At 46.2% G+C, this 12,883-nt stretch overlaps 1 pseudogene; it reads right to left on the bottom strand.

Annotated features, from left to right (window-relative positions):
- Positions 1–3,876: 3,876 nt before the first annotated feature.
- Positions 3,877–12,419, bottom strand: LOC110595947 (annotated as a pseudogene).
- Between the last annotated feature and the right edge of the window lie 464 nt (positions 12,420–12,883).

Raw genomic sequence — 12,883 nt, 5'->3', positions numbered from 1 at the left:
TCAGTGGAAACATGCAAGGTCTCTTAAGGGCTACAGTTAGCGCTGGCAGACTTTCTGTAATCTTTTCTACAAAGTAGGAGTAGAGGGAACACTTCCCAACTCATTCGATGAGGTAAAAATTATCCTAATACAAAAACAGGAAAAAAGATACTTACAAGAAAGAAAATCTGCAGACTAACAAACCCACAAACGGGTCATGCTCAGCATGAGAAGAAAGGAAATAATTGCAAGTAAAATCTCTTTAGTCTTCCCATTTTTATTTATCAAATAATTTTTCATGTGAATATACAGTGTGAGAGACGATACTGAGAGATGTATGTCTTCTGACCTGCTGCTTCAAGGTGGTATTTGAAAGCAATCCATTGGTGTAGAGATTTCTAGTTAATACAGAAGCATGCTGGAATACAGCCATCTTAAAAATAAGTCCTGAATTCATTGCACATTCTCGCATGCCTATATGTTTCTTTTATTTAACTGCAAAACTTGGACATGTTCTAGTTTTACTGGAATCTCTTTATTTATTCATTCATTCATTCACTCACTCATTTTAAAGATGGGTACAATTCAGGATACGTATACAAGTGGTCATTGTATAGGTAAAGTTTAGGCCTCCCTTTGTCCCCACTTTGCCTTGTTTGAGATCAGGTACCCTTAATGAAGTTGTGTCCCTCCATCTCACCCACCCTGGCAGTATTCTGCTATTGCCTGTCCCTTATAGCATTGTGGTAAATGTTCAGGGTCTACTTATTAGTGAGAGCAAGTGGTACTGTTCTTTGTCCTGGAACCAATTTATATCTCCCATTCCTTCTTCAGTCTCATACATTTTCCAAACTTCAGTCTCTTCTGATTGGGCATCACTTAATTGTCAATAATAATCCCTGCATTGACGAGTCTGGCAGACACTTTTTAACATGTTAAATAAATTAATTATAAATTAGTCAAGCAAACAAACACATCAATCTCTCAGTTCTAGCTAGGCCGATGTGACTCTCAGGTAAACATCTTGCAAATATAGAACTCAAGAGGGTTATTTGACCTTCTCAAAGTTATAAACCAAGGAAGAAGATGAGTTTTGACTAGAAATCCATCAAGATGTTTATCATTCTCTAGGTCAGTAATTCTCAGCCAGGGTGACTCTGCCTCCAGGAGGTACTTGGGAATATCTGGTGGAATTTTAAGTGACTAAAGCTGGGAAAGTGTTATTGGCACCTGGAGAATTAAAGCCAAAGATGCTGTTCAGCCTCCTACAACTTGCAGGATAGCCACAACCACAAAAAAAATTAGCAAGAAAAATGTTCACATATGGGAAGTTCTGCATTCATCACTATTTTCCTGTTGATGTTGATGTTGCCTACTTTGTTCTGTGCTTCACTCTTTGAGGATCTTGGGCATGGTCCAGCTTTAGAGTCTGGTATAATTTTGAAGACTTGTCAAGCAATAATTCTACTGTGCACCTGATGTCTGAATGTAGGTAGTGAAATGTTGGGCCTGGGAACTCAGGTTTTGCATAAACAAGGTTAAACCTGTCTCTTGTGTACTTCATGACAGGCAATGAAAATTTTAGAAATTATACTTCCTTTGTGGAGTTTATGTGAGAAGTAAGTAATATTTTAAAACTCACTGGAAATTACCTGGCACAGAGCAGATGTTCAATGGATAGCAGCTATTGTGACTCTATCCCAGTCCCCTGTAACTGAGCTCATTGTGGCACCAGAAAAGTTTCTTGCTACAGAAAATGACTCTAGCATTGTCCTGCTCCTGAAAGATGGGGAGTTGTGGTCTTGAAGGGGTACCTATTCCCAGGATCCTGTGCAGGGAGCAGAGTGCCTGAGAGTCAACCAGCCTATGCTTTTTTGTACTCAGGGACTTCATCACCGAACCCCTCCAAATATTTGTTGGCTCCAAATAGTCCTATAAAAAATGTGTAGGCTCTTATAAGCTTCTAGTTTGGGGAATATTTGCTAAGCTGGTGTTTCTTGATGTGTGACATTATTACTCCAATCTTTCAGATACTCCCTAAACTCTTCATAAAACTCTTATCTTCATTGTTACATAATTCATAACCATTTAACATCAACAGAAGTGTAAAACACTTGCATGTCTATTTCTCCTTCAGGCTGATAATTTTATTCTCCATTGATTTCTTCACTCCTATATTGACGTTAGAAGGATTGTACTTCTCCAACCTTCTCTCTAGGTCTTTATGATACCTTATTTGTAAGGAGTAGTTACCCCTACAATAGTTTAATTTGAGTTTGGATATTTGATATACATTGACCGAGTGTGAACAGTCATGCGGTGTTCAGATGTTCAGAAGAAGCTATAGGCAGCATTGTGAGAGTCCAGCAGTTCTCATGAATTTCCTCACCCAAATGGGCTTTGCTTTCCAAACTATCTAGAACTAACTAGAGTTGGAGAGTCATGGACTGAATATTACTGTACTCTCAAAATTTCAAATATCCTAAAACTTATTTTTGAAACTTCTCCAACATACACTGGTATGTGTTTTGTTTTGTTTTAAAGCACAACATTAAGCTATTTAATATTATGATGGCTTGTTATGCAGTAGGTGCTTATTAATACACTAATCAATGTAAATAGAACTAAAGACATTCAGAAATTCTTAGGCATCTTATATTTTGAAAGTTATCTAATATTTGAAGGAAACCCTCTTGATTACTTGGTTATTTTTGCTAAATTTTGCTAATTGTATTAAAATAAAACTACTTTTGAGATTCTCCTCTAGGTAACCAGGAGAGATAGAAAGAATTAATATATTTTTGCAGGGATAAATTGTAATCCTGACTTAAAAGTGTCTATTCCCAGAGACTATATTGGTCAGTAATTCAAAATCCATTTAAGTGATTCTTTGATCATGAAGACTGAGGAGAATTTGAGTATAAAGAAGATAAGGTTGACAACAAAGTAAATACACATTTTATACTCCTGTCTATATTTATAATTGTGACAAAAAATGTAAAAGTGGGAGACATTAGCTAGGACAACAAAGGAGCCATATTTGTAGGTAGCACTGGAAAACTTTAAGAAAAATCAGCAAGATGAGACAAGGAAATAATATAACTTATGACCTCAAATCCTTCACTCCAATAAATAAACTTATACATGGGCACAGAGCTTTCATACTTTAATGAGTAGATGTGCATCACTGAAAACAAATCATCTATAGCAATACAATGTGTGACTGAAAAATTTACTCCATCATGTTTAAGATAGTCTGACTGTAAAGATATATGAAATCAATTGATTCACTCTGATCTGTCCTCCTTAATAGATTACACTCAAAACATGTACTCGATAAACAATATTTGCCTTCCTACAGTTTGCCAGGGAAACTAGTAGGTACTGTAGACATGGAGATGAATAGAGGATGGGATCCTAACAAGGATAATAAAATACCGTGACTAGCTATAAAACTCCTTAGCATATTATGTTTACATGATCAGGAAGAGCAGTTAAGGGAGTGGTAGAGAAAGGAATTATGAATGCAAAAGTGAAAAAGTATAGTCTCAGATATTCATGAGCAGTCAAATTATGTTAATGAAGATATACTTGCCAAATGTAGTTGACTCTGAAGGACTGAGACATCTCATCACCATATAAGACAAGTTGGAATCTCCACTTTTAGTTTCTAGCACTAATTTGGAAATAACTTTGGGAAGTAGGAAAGTGGCAAAGGAAGAAAAAGTTGAATGCCAGAGCAAAAAGCTTTGCAAACAAGTAGCATAAATTCCATAATGCACTTGAGATAAAAGAAAAATAACCCAGGATATAAATGGAAGTAAATTCTGCATCCATAACCTGATTAATGAGTCAGAATTTCTGGCTCTGAGGTTTAGGGCTCTGAGTCAAAAATTCTTATGTCCTTTCTTGCTTCCCTCTGAATAATCTTCTCAGAGCCCCTTTTATGTCTTTATTCTTCAGACTGTAGATGAAGGGGTTCAGCATGGGGGTGATCACAGTATACATCATTGAGGCTGTTCACTTGAGTGTGAGTTGTGGGTCACAGCAGAACTTAGATACACCCCTAGACTTGTACCATAAAACAAGGAGACAACTGAGAGGTGAAACACACAGGTGGAAAATGCTTTATACTTTCCCTGAATGGAGGAAATTGCATGTGTGGTGGAAACTATCTTAGAGTAAGTGTAAAAGATCCCAGCAAGGGAACTACTACCTGTAAGGTAAATGAAACCATAGCAGGCAAAACGGCAACAAAGGAGCCAAGAAAAATTTATTAGCGCAATCCCGGGTGAAGTTCACCACCCCATGTAGCTGTGGGCCAGAGAGGTCGTGCCCAGCAAGATGGGTGACGGGTTTATAAAGGGCACACTGAAAAAGCTGTGTGGGGTTTGGGGAGAGCAATCACTGGTTGGGACAGCTGTCACGTTTGCTGGCGATTGACTGAACAGGGTTGCTAGAGTCGCTGTAACAGGTACTGGCTGGCTTTGTGGCTGGAGTCTTAGTTCTGGTCACTCATTTTTTTTTTGCTGGCTCACTTTCGCCCATTGTTCTCCTGGTCTGGGTTGGAGCCATCTTGTTGAGGCCCACCCCACTCTCTGGTGCCTCTGGCCTTACATTCCAACCTTTTGGTCATAGGGGCGCCAGCTCATTCTAGCTACTTCCTGCTGGGGAGGGGCGGCGTGGGGGGGTATTAAGGCTGGTATGGGGCCGGAGGTGGTTCGGAGGGAAGGTGCAAGTATGAATGTAACAGTAGTTGGTTGAACGTTATTCGAGAGAGCTCTGCCAGGCACTGTTGGAGAAACCTAAAAACACATGGGGTCATTGACAAGAGGATAAATACAACAATCAGTCGAGTCAGAACAAGAAGAAGCCATGTTAGGAGCTGGGGTTGCCACCACCCTGAGAATGGGCCTCTGGTCAGGTCTTCTCTCCATTTTTGGAGGTTTTCTTGTAATTGTTTAATTCTGTCCTTGACTATCCCTGCTTTATTGGCATAGAAGCAGCATTCCTCCCTAAGAAATAGGCATATCCCTCCCTCTTTTGTTGTTAGCAGGTCTAGTCCCCATTGATTCTGGAGGACCATGTCAGCCAGGGAATCTAGTTGTGTTTGTAAGTCTAGGACCGTGTCTGCCACCTGTTGTATGTTCTCAATTAGTTGGGAGAAGAGCTGTTTGTAAAAGTGAAGTGAGGATCCCAGCCCTGCTGCCCCCATTCCCATGGCTGTGGTAATACCCAGCCCCACCAGCAGAGGTATGAGCTCAACTGCCCGCTTTACCCTTGACGTTGAGGAGCCAACTAAGTGGACAGGCAGGCTTTGGTTACCGGGTGCTATTACAATGGTGGGGAGGAGGATGACAAGAATGCAGGACCCTGACCAGTTGGGGGGCAAGACCGGGTAGATGGTAGTGCCGCATAGAAAGGCAGTCCCGTTAAGTGGGGGGCAGTGGGTGTTATTTGATTGAACCACAAGTGATTGTGAGCAGAGGTGGAGGGGGCACCCATCTGACCCCCAGGGTGCCATTTTGTGTTATACACTGGGCCACAGGCAAGTCATGTGGGAGAGGGATGTCAGAACATGGTAGTGAAGGTGGACATTGGGTTGGAGGCATAGGGAGAGTCCAATCTCCTGTGACCTGGACAGGGGAGACCCAGGACTGGCCAGACTTGAGGCATAGCCAGCAGTCCTTTGCTAGGCCGGGGTTAGTAAGGTTAAGCAGGGTATGGGTTTTGTTAAGGACAGGATGGAGTCCCAGGTTTGTCTGATAAGGGCCCCGGGGTTTGGGGAGGTTGGGGCACTCCAATACTGGTCCATTGAAATATTGAATGAGTTCTTCCATGACCTGCTTGGTGTTTTGTTGTTCAGCATAATCCTGTGCCCCTCTCCCATCTGATTTACCCACAGGAGTTCTGAGGTTCCAGCAGAACTCTTGTCCCTGGTGCCCGGGACAAGAATACCCAGCATGTTGTCTCACGCTCCGTCCCATCCAGGGCTGTTGTTTGGTTGGTCTGAGGCAGACTGAGGCTTGCTTGTAGCAAGGTGCCTGGACAAAAGAATGGAAAGTTGAACATTCAGTGGGGCAAGGGGGTATCTTCCCTTGGGGATTTGGTGGGGGGTCTTGCTCCCAGCAGCGGACTGTGCCACTTCTGCCTGGGCAGCCCACTTGGAAATTTCTTAACATTATTGCAGTCTAGTACTTTTGTTTTCCTAGTTGGCATGAAAATTTTTGATGACAGCACATATGGGGAACCAGCTGGTAGAGTTTGGGTTTTCCTGCAGAGATGCATCAGTTGCAAGTCCAATCAGTCATTCCCATGTCATTGTAAAGTTATTGGCTAGGCTTACTAACATCAATACAGTTAAACCATAACCGGAGGGGTCCCACCTCATTAGATTTCCACACTTTGTTGTTGGGGGGGGACCCGCTTGAGTCGAGAAATGTGGTACCACAAGGGGTGCCCTAACAGTTTAGCCATGGTAGGAGTTGTAAGGACTACTGTGTAAGGTCCCATCCAGCGAAGTTGAAGGGACCGAGGTTGGAGCTCTCGAAGGAGAATCTCGTCACCAGGCTGTAGAATGATGGCTGCCTGTGGGTCAGATGTGGAGTTGACCTGGGGTAGGGTTTGATTGGCGTGTTCTCATAGGAGGTGCCTGAGGAGTGAGAGGTAGGGCAGGTAGGAGGCTACTGGCGGAGGAGTTGTAGGAAGGCTGGTTAATGAGAAAAGGCCTACCATACATCAATTCAAATGGTCTAAGGCCGACCGGTCCCCGGGGAGGCGCACGCACCCTAGTGAGGGCAACAGGGAGCACAGCGGGCCAGGAAAGTTTTACCTCCAGGGAAAGTTTGGCTCGTTGGTCCTTCAGGAGGCCATTTGCCCATTCCACCTTACCCGAGGACTGAAGGCAGTAGGGGATGTGAAGTTTCCAGACGATGTTGAGGGCTTCGGCCACCAGCTGAGTAATTTTGGAAATGAATGCTGGGCCGTTGTCTGACTGGATGGTCATTGGGAGGCTGAAATGGGGGATGATGTGCTCCACCAAGGTCTCAGCCACCACCGAGGCTGTCTCCCGGCTCATGGGAAAGGCCTCGATCCAACCTGAAAAGGTATCTGCCATTACTAGTAGGTATCGGTTATTTTTGTGTGTTGGCATATGAGTGAAGTCCTCCTGCAAGTCCTGTCCAGGGAGACACCCTCGCAGCTGGTGGGCCGCTGTCCGGCGCCGGAGGTCTCCTTGAGAGGAAACATATACACAGGTTTGACAGGCCATATGGACCTGGTTGATGGTTTCTCGGAGACCCTGTGGTGAGAAAATTGGGGAAAGAAACCTGTGCATGGCCTCGGAACCAATGTGTAAAGACTGGTGGATTGTGGCCACAATTTCCTTTGCTTGTGTCTGGGGAAGTATTATCCTGTCTCTGAGGTACATCCACCCCTGTTGCCCAGCCACAGCGCCCTGGCTGAGGAGCTGCTGTTGTTCGCTCTCTGAGTACCTGGGAGTTAGGGAGGGAGAAAGAAACAGGACAGGGGTGGAGTCCTGGGTTGAGGTAAGTTGGAGGGCCGTGGCATCGACCAGGGTGTTTCCCTGGATGTCCGGGTCTGTGCCCATCTGATAGCCTTGACAGTGGATGATGGCTACCTCCTTGGGTTCTTGTAGGGCCTGGAATAAATGTTGAATGGCCTTTCCGTTGACCACCGCAGTTCCCCAGGTGGTTAAGAACCCCCTTTCCTTCCAGATTGCCACATGACTATGAGCGATAAGGAAAGCATACTTAGAATCGGTATATATAGTGGCCCTGTGGCCCTTTGCCAGCTGTAATGCTCGGGTGAGTGCCACCAGCTCTGCCTTTTGGGAAGAAGACCCTCATGGTAGTGAGGCAGCTTCCACCATGGTGGGAGGAGAGACCACTGCATATGCTGCCCTGCAGCCTCCATCCAGCCCCCAGTTGAGCTTCCATCTACGAAGAATGTGAGATCAGGGTTAGACAGACGTTGGTCAGAGAGTCCCATGCGAGGGGGGCTGAGGGCCTCTACCAGCTCCACACAGGAGTGTTCAGACAAAACTGAGGAGCTAGCAGAGGGCAGGAGAGTAGCTGGATTAGAAACAACGATGAGTGAAGAGACACTTGGGGGTGTTCTATGAACAAAAGGTGGAACTCCTGGACTCTAGAAAAGCTTAATAGGGATAATGACTTATGACTCAAGAAGTCCTGGAGTCTATGGGGGGGAGTAGACCATAACCAGCTGTTGAAGGGTAAGCTTTAGAGCCTCCTTGGTTAAGCAAGCAACCGCTGCCAGTGCCCGGAGACAAGGCTGCCATCCCTGGGAGGTGGGGTCCAAATGTTTGGACAGGAAGGCAACCGGTCAGTGAGAGGGTCCCACTGGTTGGACCAGAACTCTGGTTGCTGTCCCAGTTCTTTCCTCAGTGAACAGGAGGAAAGGCTTGCGGAAGTCAGGAAGCATAAGCGGGGGGAAGCTAGGAGCGTGTCTCACAAAGTTTTGAAGGCATGGGCTACAGCTGAGGGAGAAGTGAGGGGGCCGGTGGGAGTTTCCTTAGCTGCAGCATATAGTGGTTTGGCAAGTATGGCGAAATTGGGGACCCAATGCCTAAAGAAGCCCACCAGCCTGAGAAATGACAAGATTTCAGCACCTGAGGTGGGGGGTAGGAGTTCCCTGATGGAGGTGGTGTGGTCCACCATAAGGACCTTGGAGGTGGGGGTTAGGGCCTAGGTAGGTGACTTGTGGGGTAGAGAGTTGAGCTTTGGAAGGGGAGACCCTGTATCCCCACTGTGCTAAAAAGTTGAGGGAGGCCGTATCTCGGAGAGAGATCTCTCTGAAGAGGCTGCACAGGAGGAGGTCATCTACATACTAGAGGAGAGTGCTATCCCCAGAGTCATAAGAGGACAGGTCCTCAGCCACACCTGGCTGAAAAGATGGGGACTATCACGGAATCCCTGAGGCAGCACCGTCCAGGTTAATTGTTGGACCCTGTGGGTGTCTGGATCCTCCCAAGTAAAGGCAAAGAGTAGGCTGGGAGTCTGGATGTAGGGGGATGGTGAAGAAGACTTCTTTAAAGTCCAGGACTGTGAAATGAGTGGTAGTGGGGGGTATCTGAGATAGGAGAGTATATGGGTTAGGGACCACTGGATGCAGTGGTACTACGGCAGAGTTGATTACACGCAGATTCTGCACTAGTCGATAAGCACCAGATGGCTTCTTTACTGGGAGGATGGGAGTATTACAAGGGGAGCTGGTAGGAACCAGAAGATCCTGGGTGAGCAGTCGGTTAACAATGGGCTAGAGGCCCTTGTGATGGGAGTGTGAGATAGGAAATTGAGGCCTGGAAGGGAAGCAAGAGGGATTCTTAAGGCAAATGAGGACTGGGGTGTGGTGATTGGCTACCACAGGAGTAGAAGTGTCCCAGACTACTTGATTAACTTTTGGGGGGGAAATGGAGAAATTGGACGAAGACTCCAGGGAGAAGACAGCATAGGCAAGGGCCAGGAGCAAATTTGGGGGAACTCAGTGTGAGGTGAGGCAAATAGATGCCCTGAGTTTATACAGAAGGTCTTGTCCCAACAAAGGGGCTGGGTGGGATGGGATAATTAAAAATGAATGGGTGAAAGGACAGCTTTCAAAAACGCAGGACACCCGACCCGTTTCCAGCGGCTTGGAGGGTACCCCCGAGACACCCACAACTGAGACCTGAGAAGGATGTAGAGGCCCGTGGAAGGAGAGTAAAACAGAATAGGTACCCCACCGTGTCCACCAAAAGGGAGATGGACTTACCCACTACCCATAGTGTGGCCCTGGGCTCGGCAAGGGTGATTGGGGTGTTCGAGTCCAGGCAGCTTCAGTCATCTAGGAGGCCTAGGAGCTCTGGCGAGGGGCCCATTGGGGGAGCCGGCCCCCAACGAAACTCTGTCACCAGGGGATGGTTTTCCCCCAGGGGGTTCTCAAACTTCCAATGTCCCTTTTGTTTGCAAATTGGGCAAGGTCGAGTTGGTGGTCTGGGGTTGGGGCATTGCTTTGCCCAGTGGCCTTCCTGGCCACACCTGAAGCAGGCTCCCGGAGGGTTCAGGTTTTGGACTGTTTCATGAGACAGGGGCTCTGAGACCCCTGTTGTGCCAGCCATGGGGCAGCGACTAGGGCTTGGGTTTGAAGGGCCATCTTCTGTTTTAGCCTCTGGGCTCATATGGCCTTGGTTTCCTCCTCTTGGGCATTATAGACTTTAAAGGCCATATTCACCAGGTCTCGGAGTGGAGTCTGGGGGCCCTCCTCTGCTTTTTAAGCTTGCGCCGGATGTCTGGAGCGGACCAGGTGATAAAGTGGGTAGCTAAGACTGTGGGCCCCGGCGGTGAGGAAGGGTCTAAATGAGTGTGAAGGGTAAGAGCCTCTGTTAAACAATTAAGGAAAGAGGCTGGGTTTCGTTAGGCTTCTGTGCGATTTCCCTCAGTTTGTCATAGTTAATGACTTTTTGAGCTGCCTTTTCCATCCCCACAATAAGGCAGCAGACCATCTGATCCCTTCTAGTTCTACCTCTGGCAACATCCTGATAGTTCCATTGTGGGTCCTCGGCAGGCACCGCTATGGCTCCGACTGGCAAAGAATGATCAGAGATATGTACCTGATCAGTGTAGTCCTGAGCTGCTGAGGTGACACGATCACACACCTTGGGAGTGAGGGTGGAGGTTAAAATCACATGGAGGTCATGCCACATGAGCTCCTATGCCTGAGTGAGGATATAGGGGACCTTGGACCATTTCCCAGTCCAGTGACAATAATTACTGAGATTGATGAGGAGGCCAAAATTGAAAGTTCCCTTGGGAGGCCAGCGAGACTGATTGCCCAGAGGATATTGGGGCCAGGCCTGGGAGGAAGGGAAGATTAGCTTCCATTTACTGATATCCTCGGACAACCCCAGAGTAGCCAGATTAGATATGAGACACTGCAAGGGGGTCTGAGCCTCAGTTTTAGAAGGCTGGTTTCCCATAGCCACAACCTCCATTCCCGGGTCCCTAAATAAGTGAGTCCAGCGTCCCAGACCCACTCAGAATAGGGATGGAAAGGAAGATCCACTTCCGTTTATAGGGTTGGCGATCCTGAGATAGGGACGTCTCCACTACACTGGAGCCAAAGGCACCGTGCTGGAGGGGTGAGCCCAGACGCAGCTGCAATTTTGGACTGGGCACCCCATAGGGTAGGAGGAGAAGTCAGGGAAAGTGAGGGACTCACCGTATTGTCTGAGGTCCTGGGGCCAGGTCCTGTTCCCAAGAGAGTTCCCAGATCAGGAGAGGAGTGGGGAGCCCGCTGGGGCCCGCACCTTCCTCCCGGGTTTCGGCACCAAATGTAAGGTAAATGAAACCAGACCAGGCAAAACAGCAACAAAGGAGCCAAGAAAAATTTATTAGCGCAATCCCAGGCGAAGTTCACCAGCCCATGTAGCTGTGGGCCCGAGAAGTCGCGTCCAGCAAGATGGGTGACAGGTTTATAAAGGGCACACTGAAAAAGCTGTGAGGGGGTTGGGGAGAGCAATCACTGGTTGTGACAGCTGTCATGTTTGCTGACGATTGGCTGAACAGGGTTGCTAGAGTCGTTGTAACAGGTACTGGCTGGCTTTGTGGTTGGAGTCTTAGTTCTGGTCACTCATTTTTTTGGCTGGCTCACTCTCGCCCATTGTTCTCCTGGAGCCATCTTGTTGAGGCCCGCCCTGCCCTCTGGTGCCTCCGGCCTTACACTACCCAGCAGCACTGCTGCAAAATACATCATCATGTCATTAATAAAAGTGTTAGAACTGGCAAGGTGGATTATCTGATTAATTTCACAGAAAAAGTGGTGGATTTCCAAGTGTGTATAAAAGGACAGTGGCAGCACCATTAGGCTTTGTAACAAGGAATTCAGGACACTCATGATTCAAGATATCAGAACCAGCAGCCCACAGAGCTTGTGGTTCATGATGACCTTGTAGTGCAGAGGATGACAGATGGCCACACACCTGTCATAGGCCATTACAGTCAGGAGGAAGATATCTAATGTTGCAAGAAATAAAAAGAAGCACATCTGGGTGATGCAGCTGCATCAGTTATGGTCTTACTCTGTGTCTGGATGTTCACCAGCATCTTTGGGACAGTGGTAGAGACCAGACAGATGTCTACAAAGGACAGATTGGAGAGGAAAAAGTACATAGGGGTGTGGAGGTGGGAGTCTGAGATTGTGGCCAGGATGATGAGCAGGTTCCCAAGCATGATGGTCAGGTACATGGACAGGAACAGCCCAAAGAGAAAAAATTGCAATTTTAATTTCTCTGAAAATCCTATAAGAAGAAATTCTGAAATTTGTGTATCATTTCTTGCTTCTATGTTTTTGATGTGAATAGCAAAAAAAAGAAAGAGCATGATAATGGTTCCTGTCACCCACGAGTATGCGCAATCCTGAATTGTACCATTTATAACTAGCCATAAAATTATTTTGTTTTTAATACACTGTTTATTTTTACATTGACAAATAAAAATGTGTGTATAGTATTTATTCTGTACAGGATGATGTTTTGAATATGTATTCATCATGGGATGGCTAAATTTAGCCTATTAACATCTGTATCTAGTCATCTTTTTTGTGTTGAGGACACTTAACCTCCACTATATTAGTTTAACCATAGTCACCATGCTGTAAAATAGACCTCAGGTTAGTCCTTCTGTCTAACTTTAATTTTGTATCCATTGAGAAATATTTCCCCAATATTCCCTCCCAACAAGTACCCCAGGCTCTGGTAACATCCAACCAAAAGAAGTTGATTTCTAAATTTTGTGTGTGATTCTTATAATTAGGGGATTTCATTGCCATCCCTGAATAGGTATTCCTGCCCAACTCTCAGCCTTCGGATGAGGGCATGTATTCTATTGTA

The sequence above is a fragment of the Carlito syrichta genome, unplaced genomic scaffold, assembly GCF_000164805.1.
Source record: "Carlito syrichta isolate Samal-C Ts95f unplaced genomic scaffold, Tarsius_syrichta-2.0.1 Scaffold22053, whole genome shotgun sequence".
NCBI lineage: Eukaryota > Metazoa > Chordata > Mammalia > Primates > Tarsiidae > Carlito > Carlito syrichta.
Note: the sequence above shows the minus strand (reverse complement) of the source record. Positions and strands in the feature narration are given on the sequence as shown.